Here is an 11,226-nt window from a genome sequence, read left to right as displayed (position 1 = left end):
TATTTATTTATTTGACAGAGATAGAGACAGCCAGCGAGAGAGGGAACACAAGCAGGGGGAGTGGGAGAGGAAGAAGCAGGCTCATAGCAGAGGAGCCTGATGTGGGGGCTCGATCCCAGAATGCCGGATCATGCCCTGAGCCGAAGGCAGATGCTTAACCGCTGTGCCACCCAGGCGCCCCTCACGTGACGTCTTTGACTTTGGTATCAGGGTAACTGGCTTCATGGATTGAGTTGCAGAATGTACCATCTTCCTCTGTTTTTGAAGGACTTTGTGAAGGATTGGTGGTTCTTCTTTAAATATTTGATGGAATTCATCAGTGAAGCCATTTAGCCCTGTTCTTTTCTTTGTGGGGAATCTAAAAATACTAATTCAGTTTATTTGTTTTATTCAGATTTCTATTTCCTCTTTAGTCAGTTTTGATAATACGTGTCTTTTTAGGAATTTGTCCATTTTATAAAAGTTGTGTAATTTGTTGGCATAAATTTGTTAGACTATTCCTTCCTTTATAATTCTTAAAACATTTTTGAGGTATACTTAACATATAACTTGTATTAGTTTCAGTTGTAGAACTCTTAATTTTTATGTGGTCAGTGTTACCATCCCCTCTTTCATTCCTGTGTTTTGGTAATTTGTCTTTTTTTTCTCTTTGTTCTTAGTTTGCCTAAAAGTTTGTCAATTTTGTTGATCTTTTTAAAAGAACCAACTTTTTCTCTAATTTCTTTTTGTATTTCATTTACTTCTGCTCCGATCTTTATTATTCCCTTTTGTCTGCTTACTTTAGGGTTTAGTTTGTTCTTTTACCACTTAATTAAGTGGAGGCCTATGTTGTTGATTTTAGAATCTTTTTTTTCCCAATATATAAAGTTATAAACTTCCTTCTAAGTACTATTTTAGCTGCATTTCAAATTTTAATATATTTGTTTTTGTTTTCATTCAGTTAAAATATTCTCTATTTTCTCTTTTCTTATTTGATTCGTAAATAATTAGAAGTGTGAAGTTTAATTCCTGAACGCTTGAGGATTTTCTAGTATCTAATTTAGTTGATATCTAATTTAATTTGGTTATGGTTTGAGAACATCTTTTGTATGACTTCAATCCTTTTAAATTTATGAGACTTGTTATGTGGCCTAGTATTTGGTCTGACATGGAGAATGTTCCATGTGTGCTTGAAAACTGTGTGTATTCTGTTATTTATGGAGTTTCTATATATGCCAGTTAGGTTTAGTTGGTGTATGTATGTTGAATATATTTAAGTTTTCTGTATCTTTGCTAATTTTCTGTCTAATTATTCTATCAGTTATATAGAGTGGAATATTGAAATTTCAAACTGTTGTTGAATTTTCTGTTTTTTCAGTAATGTTAGTTATTGCTTCATTGTTTTGGGGGCTCTGTTTTTAGGTGCATATACATTTCTAATTGTTATAATATCTTCCTGACTTACCGATATTTTATCATTATGAAATATTTTTCTTAGTTTTCAGTAATATTTGTCTTAAGGCGTGCTTCATCTAATATTAATATAATTATTCCAGCTCTCTTATGGTTACTGTTTTCCATAGTATATCCTTTCCCACTCAGCTTTTATACAATCTTGAATGTAAAGTACGTTTCTTGTTGACAGCATATAGTTAAATTTTATTTTTTTGTCCAATCTGACAGCCTCTGTCTTTTCATTGGGCTTTTTAGATCATTCACATTTAATTATGGACATAATTAATATAATTAATTATGGCTGTGTTTACATTTGTCGCTTGCCATTTGTTTTCTGTCTCCTGTTATTGTTCCTCTGTGCCTCCTTTAGTGCTTTTTTTATGTTAAATGTTTTTTAGTATACCATTCGTTTTTTTTTTAATTAAATATAAATATGAAGATTTTTTTTTGTGGTTGCCATAGGGTTTACATTATGAATTTAACAATCTCCTTAATATTAACTGTAATCCAGTATCAGTAAAATATAGAAACTTTGCTCTAATGTAGCTCCATTTGGTCCCTCCTCTATCGTGCCACTGTTATTGTATATATTTTACATTTATATATGCTGTAGGTCTGGCAATACAATGTTATAGTTGTTGCTTCATAAATTCTTATGTTTTTTTATTTTTTTACATTTTATTTATTTTTAAAGATTTTATTTATTTATTTGACAGACAGCAAGAGAGGGAACACAAGCAGGGGGAATAGGAGAGGGGGAAGCAGGCTTCCCACTGAGCAGGGAGCCCAATGTGGGGCTTGATCTCAGGACCCTGAGTCATATCCCAGCACCCTGGGATCATGACCTGAGCTCAAGGCAGATGCTTAACGACTCAGTCACCCAGGTGCTGCCCCCATTCTTGTGCTTTTTAAAGATGTTGAGAGAAGAAATGAGAAAAAAGTATTTATAGAGTCCTTTAGTTTCTGGTGCACTTCTTTTTTTCCTGTGTATTTGAATCTGTTGTCTTTTCCTGAAAGCTGAAAGCTTGATGGGCTTCCTTTGATATTTCTTGTTAGGCAGGTTTGGTAGCAAAAAAGTCTCTAAGCCTTTTTGTCTGAGATACTCTTTATTATGCCTTCATTATTGGAGGATAATTCTGTTGCTTTCTTGGTTGACAACTTTTGTCTTTCAGCACTTTGAATATGTCATTCCACTGTCTTCCGGCCTCTGTTGTTTCTGATTGAAAGTCAGCTGTTGATCATGTTTTTGGTTCCCTGCCTGTGCTGAGTGGTTTTTCTCTTTTTGCTTCCATTATTTTCTCTTTGTGTTTGCTTTCAACAGTTTGACTATGATGTGTCTAGGTGTGGGTCTTTTTGTATTTATCCTACTTGAGATTCACTGAATTCCTAAGACCTGTATATTTGATTTCTTTTTACTAAAATAGAATATGGGAAGTTTTGGCTGGTATTTTATTAATTTTTTTTCCCTGTCCTTTCTGTCCTCTCCTTTTCAGACTCCAGAAGTGTAAATAAATTGGTCTCTAAGGCTCTGTTGAATTTTCATCAACTTATTTTCTCTCTGTTCTTTAGATTGGATAATTTCAGTAGATAGTCTTCAGGGTCATTGATTTTCTGCCATTTTGAATCTGTCACTGAGCCCTTCTAGTAAATAGTTTGTTTTAGTTACTGTACTCTTCAGTTTCAGTTTCCAGTGTGGCTCTTTTATGTAATTTCTGTACATTTCTTGAGAATCTCTTATTTGTTGATTTTTTTCATAATTAAAAAAATTTAATACATGCATTCTTTTCACATATCTGTAATAGATGTTTTGAAATCTTGTTTGCTTAAACCAACATCTGGGGATACTGTACAAACTAATGACTGCTATTTTTTGTTAACATTTAGGTCACATTTTTCATTTTTTTGTAATCTTGTAATTTATTGTTGCAAACTAGGCCTTATTTGAGAGAAAGGGAGAGTGAGCACGAGTGGGGGAGGAGCAGAGGGAGAGGAACAAACAGACTCTGCTATAAGCATGGAGCCTGACATGGGGCTTGATCCCATGACCCTGAGATCATGACCTGAGCCAAAATCAAGAGTTGGATGCTTAACCCACTGAGTCACCCAGGTGCCCCAGGAATCTAATATTTTTAATGAGAATTAAAATTTAGAGAATTTTGTAAACTTTTGAGTCTGTTACTTTGCTCAGAAATACTGTCACATTTATTGTATATAGCTTATGTTTTTCATTTTTATTTTTATTTTTTGGATATGGTATACCATCTTCCTGTGATTGATGGTTGATTATACTCATCTTATTGTCAGCTTTTTCTGTCAAGGGTGACCTGGCTGATTATGTTTCTATATATAAGTATTTAACAGGATTTTACAACTGTAATTGTTTCTTTTGTTAATAAATACATATTCTGTATGACTAGTTCTATTTATTATTTGTAAGGCCTGGTATGGTGTTTGCTTCTTCACTTCATAGACTTTGCAAAGCAGATATGAATAGTACTATTAAGTGGTTTCTTAATCTTTGCTCTCTCTTTTCTAGGTTTTTAGGTCTGTAACCCTCTAAATTTCCCTCAGCATCACATATCTCTAAATCTGTAGACTCCAGATTTAGGCAAATTATTCTTTTTTTAAAAATTTTGAAGAAGATTAATTTAGAGAGCGAGAGAGTGTGGGTGTGTGCGTGAATGGGGGAAGGGGCAGAGGGAGAGAAGCAGACTCCTCACTGAGTGTGGAGCCTGATACAGGGCTCAATCCCAGGACCCCAAGATCATGACCTGAGCCAAAATCAAGAGTTGGCCACTTATCCGACCCAGTTGCCCCTAGGCAAATTAGTTTTTATAAGGTCAAGGTTATTTCACAGTTACTACTTACCACTATTTTATCTTTCTGGTTTCAGACTTAAAAGCAGGTCATTGTACTGGCCATTCAGGCATAGCTTCCTATTTACAAAGAATGATCACTTCAATATTCATACCAGTTTTTCCATGTTGTATTTGTACAGTATTTTTTCCCTTCATAAGTAATGTATTTTGTTGTGTGTTTTTCTCTCTCTCTTTCTTTCTTTCTTTCTTTCTTTCTTTCTTTCTTTTTCTTTCTTTCTTTCTTTCTTTTTTTTTTGTAGGACTTGGATGGCATAAGAGATTAAGGTGGTGTTGAGGGTCTCTGAAGCTTACGAAAGGTAGAAACTCAACCATGATTTCTTTTTCAACTCTACAGCATTCCCTTCCTTGAAGTCTTCATTTTTACCTTAGTCTCAGGTAACGTCAACACTTGTTTTTCATAATCATGAATAAATTAATTTTTTCAATTATAAAACCATTTTTGGGTGATAGAATTTCATGTTGATTTTTGTATTATAGTTTATGTTTTGATGCTTATATCTGTTAGAAACTTAGGATTTTAATTTTTTTCTTGAGAAAAGAGTGTTAGGAGAAAATTGAAGAGTAATGATACCATTTTAGATTTTTAGTTTAGCACAGAAAAATATGTGTAGCTTATTATGTAATCTTAAGTGAAATTTAAGTGGGAAGTTGTTTTCTCTTTTAACCCTTTTTTCAGCTGGGTATTGTATTTTTCACCTGCCTATCATTAACACATACAAATCCATGTTAAATTTTTCAGAATTTCCATGGAAACTGTATTTTCATACATGGGAAAACTGGTTAAACCTATTAATCAAATTTAATGGTGCTTGGCATATAATTTATAAAATATGGAAAAACATACCAGTTACTGTACATTTGTACATACTGTATGTTTGCTTACACTAATAAAGGAAGCAGTCATAATTCATTAATCATTTATATTAGAGATATTAGTTAAAATATAGACTTGGCCATGGTGACACAGGCTCTAAAGGTAGAAATACATCTATTTGAAAAGTCCATATGAACAATCTTGAAATTTTATAGAGGCTCTAGAATCATCATGACCTGGATGTCTTTGTCTTGCTCTGCTGTTCTTAATACGTGGCTTCTCTCTTGTGGTCCCAGATGGTTACCACTGTATCTGTCAACAGGAAAAAGGACAGACATTTTCCTTCTCTTTAAGAGGAGTTATATATATCATTTCTACTAGTATTCCAGTGGTTATAACATTGTCACATGACCACAAGCCCCCGTAAAGGAGGCTGGGAAATGAGTCTTACTTAGGTCTCACTTAATGTTATATTATTAGGCAAGAAGGAGAGAACAGATTGGTGGGGGGAGGAGGGGAAATTTGTTGTCTGTTACAATAGGGTTTGTGTCAGATTTACTTTCCATTTGTCTTGTTTGGATTAACATTAAAATAAAATTTTTATTATCTAAAACATTAACTCTTGGCCTGGGATATACTTTGGAAATTGTGCTCATTTGCATTCTGAGACAGTTCAAGTTTTGTGACTAGTCATGCTTGCTTTTTTTTTTTTTTTTTTTTGACTAAACACTGCTGGTCTTGATGTCATAAGATGGAATAAGGTATTAAAAGTTAAAATTGACTTGAGATAATTCCTCATTTTGTTTCGCTGCCTTTAGGGTGAAATGATTTGTTTGTTATTTTAGAGTCTAAAACAAGGGGGTGGGGACCTTGGATAGGAGGATCTTTTCAGATACAAATAGAGCTAAATGATCTGTAACTAGCTGCTTCTAATTCTAAAGAGTCTGTTAATATAAATGTTTAGATAAGATCAAACAACTTATTCTCAAAGACATACATTTCAAATAGTTGTTTTTAGATGAAAAATGTGTTGTCATACATTGTATTTTATAGTTCTTGTCCTGTTGTAAATACTGTATTTTGAAACAAGTATCAAATATTATATATTCTAATACAGAATTTATTAAAGGGTTGGAAGCTAGTTGTCAATTTTCCACCATATTTTATGTCAACATATTTTAACCTTGGTACCCTTTTTAAGAGACTTGAGATACAACAGTTTTGATAAATTTATGTATGTGCATACAACATTTATAGTATTACTGAATAGTGTAAGACATTATAAGTGTTTTTGGTATTGAAAGTGAAAATGCATTCTTAGTTCTGTATTTAACAAATAGGGTTTGTATTGTTAAAGTGAGAGCATTTATCTAAGTTTAAAAAAATGTTGATATTAATAGTTAGCACTTCTCTGTTTTGAAACAAGTTTTGGTTACTATGTAGTACATATTAAAAATAACTTAGGTGTTTAATGTTCTTAGTATATAGGGAAGTTTGTTTTAAGAAGTGCTATTGATACTCCCTTTATTATACAAGGCTGTAGAAAATTCATAGTTTCCTGACAGAATAAGTATTTTTAACATTAATGTTTGAATTGTTGATATTGGCATGAGATGTGATAGATGAAACAGATCCAGCAGATTGTAGGGTTCTTTTTTGTTTGGGCCTTTTTTATCCTCTTCCCCCTTCTTCAAGATAAATTACAGCTGTTTCTTAAACAGTATGAGTTGCCAAAAATTTGATGTTTTAATATTTTTAAATACCACTATTTTCTCGTTGTTACATTGTTTTAGAAGACTTCGGTGATGAATATTTGGAATACAGAATATGCTTAGAATCTGCTTTGTTTGAGGGGGGATGCAGGTATATAGAAATGCCTGTTAATTTTGACTTAAATATTTACGAATTATTTTTCTGTGGTTAAAAAAGGGTCAGAGGTTTTTCTTGTTATATTGTATAAAATGATGGGCCTTAGCCTATACTTTCTTTTATTTAATGTATTTAATTGTTGCTGATCAGCACTGATCAGAAAGACTTTTTGTCCACTTGCTATTATTATAAATGATGGTCCTGTTAGAATGTTTTGAACTGGTAGTAACTTAAAAATCATCAAGGAGCATAGTTTACGAGATATATACTTTATAAATGCAAAATGGTGGTTATACAAAGGTATATCTGAAGGGGTTTCTGACTGTAGAATATGCCTAGACAAGAAGTAGACTTTGTTTTTAAATTAGACATGAAGCCTTTTTTGCATAGGTAAAACTATTCTTTTGAAGGAAGAAAGAGAATAGGAAACTTGTTAAGAACGACCAGTGGCAAGTTGTTAATTCCATATTGATCATGTTTGCTTTATCTAACCAGTTGATCTTGAGGCTGATTGATATTTGTGTTTCCAATGCTGATATTTTTAAGGTGTAATTTTTCACTGACTGGTACATGGGTTAGCAATGTTAATAATCAAATTAACATAACTGGCATCCTCCAGACAACAAGGAGTTTGCTGAAAATGCTTTGGGTCAGAAGTAATTTGTAAAACCTAGCTTTTCTGTTTCGGAATAGGTTCCTTGAGTACTTTTCTTCTGCCTACAAGTGAGGTTTATAGGTTGAATGGGTTCTGGTACAGGGCAGGGTGTTGTTGATTTGGGAGAATATTTTGAGTTGGAAATTATTCTTTTTATAGAAGAGAATGATGTTTAATTCCTAAGCTTGTCCACTGTAATCTGTTTTGACTCATAATTTTGGAAGCTCTACATTGTTCAGTAAAAGTTGGTGGAAAATAACATAAAACCAAACTAAATAAATAAAACAGAAAAGCAGTATCTTTAAGTGAGAAATATTTCTTTCATAAAGTTTGAATACAGGATTAATTAAAGGTGATAAAGTGGCAGATGAATATTTGTGTACATTCTGAAGGGAAACTAGGTGCTTTCAAAAATTTTTAGAGGATTACATCAGAAGTCTTCCAAATCTGTTTTTACCTTAAAATCTACAACCCTCTTTTCTTTGATTCAGGTATATCTTTAGAACCGCTCCTATATTTATCAGCCATATTTATGATTATTTTGTTTGATTTCCAAGTGAAAATGGTGAGGTAAAAGAGGAAGAGAGTCTCCTGAAGTATCTTGGTAAAGGTTTGAAGACAGAGTGGGAGGATTAAGATGGTTATATGTAAACCTATGAAAAAAGAATGACAGGAGAAATTTACTATGGTGTGAGTAATAGATGGAAGTGGGAAAATAGCAAATGTAGGAAGTATCCATTCCTTCCGAAGGAGAAAAAGTGATTTTGTGTCACAGAGTTCTCCTGTGGTACCATGTGGTGGGAGTAGCCAGCTAGGGAGACTTGGATTGCTTTACCAAGCCAAGCAGTGGTGACAGAGTGGCCTCAGAGTAGGTGAGTGAGAAGAGGAGTAGTTCTGCGAGTTCTTAATGTGTTCAGAGCCTTTTTCAAGATGGGAAGGTTAGTATAGTGAGACAAAAAGTGCACTAAACCAGCTAAGCCCGTTTTGAAATCCTAGTGTACCTCCTGGCTATGACTTGGAGTAAACCCCAGTGTCTTTATCTGTTAAATGGTGGATATACTGTTACTGTCCTGAGTGTTACTGTACGTGTTAAGTGATATATATAAATGTGCCCAGCACAGTGTCCTACAGCTAGTAGATCCTCAACACATACTAGTTGTCCTTCCTCTCCAGGTTATGATAATCTCTGAACCTTATAATATAGACCCAAACCTATTAATAAAGTTGGAAAGATATTTTCCTTATTAATTGCATAGAACTCCCTTAAAAAAATCAGTAGGCACTTTAAGTGCCTTGCAGAGTTGATTAAAAATGAGTAGTAGTGGCCAGCTTGTCCATATGTTACGCTTCTGTTAACTTTGTCTTCTGAAAGCAAGCCCAAACAGTCCCCTCAGCTTAGAAATAATTATCACAAATGCTTGTATAAAAAGCCATGTGTTTAATTCCTTATTGAAAACCCTGACTCAAAGCTTATTTACTCCATTTCATCTTATAAATCTATAAAGCTTACTTTTTAATTGCTTGCACACGGTTGATTAGAAGCATTAAATTAGAAGGTGATGACAAGGAGAGTCAGCTGTCCCTTCTGGAAGACAGGAGAAAGTGATGGCTAATAATTTCTGTTCTCTTTGAGTAGAGTGTTGCCATTAGGCTTAAATGACTAGGGGTTACCTAATTGGCCACAATTTGAATTACTTTTACACAGCTGAACCAAACATTTTTCAGTAGGAAAGGATGGTAAGGAGTGTGTGGGAGAGGGATCACTGAATGGAGTAGGAAACTGTATTGTGGCCGGCTCAATATCTCTGTTGCTGTACCTGTCAACTTTTTTGACAGAGAGATGGAGATGAGGGAAGAATAAAACTTGGAAGGGGGAAAAGAGTACAGTTTGAAGTAATCTGCTAAAGAGAGATTTAGGAGAAATTGGCCTAAGGTGGGTTGGCCTCTTCCTTCTTTCCTCTCTTTTGCTGTGGTCTAGTGTTTAATGATCTCTTTTCTGGGTAACTCCAAACTTCAGAAGAAAGAGGGCTATCCCTTTAGCTGAATTAACCGTAGGACATCATTGTCCATCTTGTCTTGGCTCTTAACAGCTGTGACGTTTTATACTCTTTGTCAGCTCCCCATGGTCCCTTACAAAAGAATGTGTCATCACAAGGAACTCAGGGTGACTGGTTGCTTATTAGTCCACCTAGCCCTTCTTTTTCCCCCAGTTGGACAGAGGCTCCTGGGAACACAAATTAATTGTTTATTAATTTTTTTCTTCAGAGCAGCTTTACATGTAAGTGACATGATTTAAAGGAAGTATTATTTCTTTCTTCCTCTCTGCTGTATGTAATATCCCTAACACCTGAATTTCCATTAATTGTATTGATGTTTGGGTCAAAAGCATTAGTTGGCTTCTTGACAGGTTAGCTGGAAGAGACATTTAACTATTCACATTTTAACGTGGATTGATTACATCAGTTTCCTTTCTTTACTCCTGGCTGATCCTCCTTGGAAATAACTGAAATTAGAGAAGGGAAGTAGCCTGTATTAACTTTTGAGCACAGGACCTTTTGTTGTATTCGGGCTGTTGAATGTGCGGTGAAGCACATGAGAGCTTTGACTGAGACCATGCAGGAGTTAGAAGGGGGAAAGGTAAAGATGAAAGTGCATGTTAAGAGAGCTTTAAGGACAATAAAAAATGGTCTTTCCTTATCATTTTTCTTGTAGCTTTGTCCTTTTTCCTTTTACTGTAGGCTTCATTGTTAACTTTATTGTTTGAGAACCTTGTGTACTTTCCTGTCCAGCTTACTCTACCCAGTTACCAGTTGAGATGTATGATACAAGTATGGCTCACTTTGTCTATATATCTTCTCCTTGATTTTTTTCACGTCATGTGGCTCGGAGAACTTTTCACCAGGCACATACAGCAGCCTCATTCCTTTTAATGACTGTATGTAGTCCATTATATAGTTGAATCATAATTAATTGAACAAGTTTTCTATCAGTGGATGCTTAGGTTGTTTCCAGTCTTTTCCCATTAAAGGGTTGCACCAGACATCCTTGTACGTACATCCTTAGTTAATTTTGATGAATTACTTTATAGGATTGTGTATATTCTTACCAGTGAGGTTGCTGGGTCAAGGGTTGTATGCAGTTTTCATTTTGGTATTTCCAAGGCTTGCTTTAAACCCTTGTCAGAGCTGTGTTCCCTGATACTGAAATCTGTATCTTAGTATTTTCTGATATTTCAGGGAAGCTGTCTCAAAACAGTTTCTCGGCTAGCCAATAACTCAGAATGTATGGCTTAATTTGGTGTCATAGGAATAAGAAACCATATGTAAAAAAGGAAGAGAGATTCCTTTCTCTGTGTCTGTGGCCTGTTTTCAAGCAAATTTTTGAAGAGGTCATATTTGTCTTCCATTTAGTCTTTCCACTTCCTTTTCCATTTACTCCCTCTATATTGAGGTGTGGTATCTTCCTGTTCCAAGTTCCTCACCCTGTCGCCTAATGTAAGCCTACCTTTTTTCCAAAATAGTCTCTATCCCCAAAGTACTTTGACTTCCTCAGTACTTACTGTGTTAGCCTCATGT

The 11,226-nt window shown here is 34.5% G+C and overlaps 1 protein-coding gene across 5 annotated transcripts in view; it reads left to right on the top strand.

Annotated features, from left to right (window-relative positions):
- ZNF148 (zinc finger protein 148) overlaps window positions 1-11,226 on the top strand; it is a 120,685-nt gene that overhangs the window by 36,492 nt on the left and 72,967 nt on the right. For 4 of the 5 annotated variants that reach the window (XM_019797002.2, XM_034659821.1, XM_002916771.4 and 1 more), the window contains exon 2: window positions 4,553-4,688. The exons of the other annotated variant lie outside the window; for it this stretch is intronic. The gene's annotated coding sequence lies outside the window, so the exon portion shown is untranslated. The remainder of the gene's footprint in view (window positions 1-4,552; window positions 4,689-11,226) is intronic. 5 annotated transcript variants of the gene reach the window in all.

Source organism: Ailuropoda melanoleuca, chromosome 1 (assembly GCF_002007445.2).
Source record: "Ailuropoda melanoleuca isolate Jingjing chromosome 1, ASM200744v2, whole genome shotgun sequence".
NCBI classification, from domain to species: domain Eukaryota; kingdom Metazoa; phylum Chordata; class Mammalia; order Carnivora; family Ursidae; genus Ailuropoda; species Ailuropoda melanoleuca.
The sequence above is the reverse complement of the archived record's forward strand: the minus strand, read 5'-3'. Positions and strand labels throughout refer to the sequence as shown.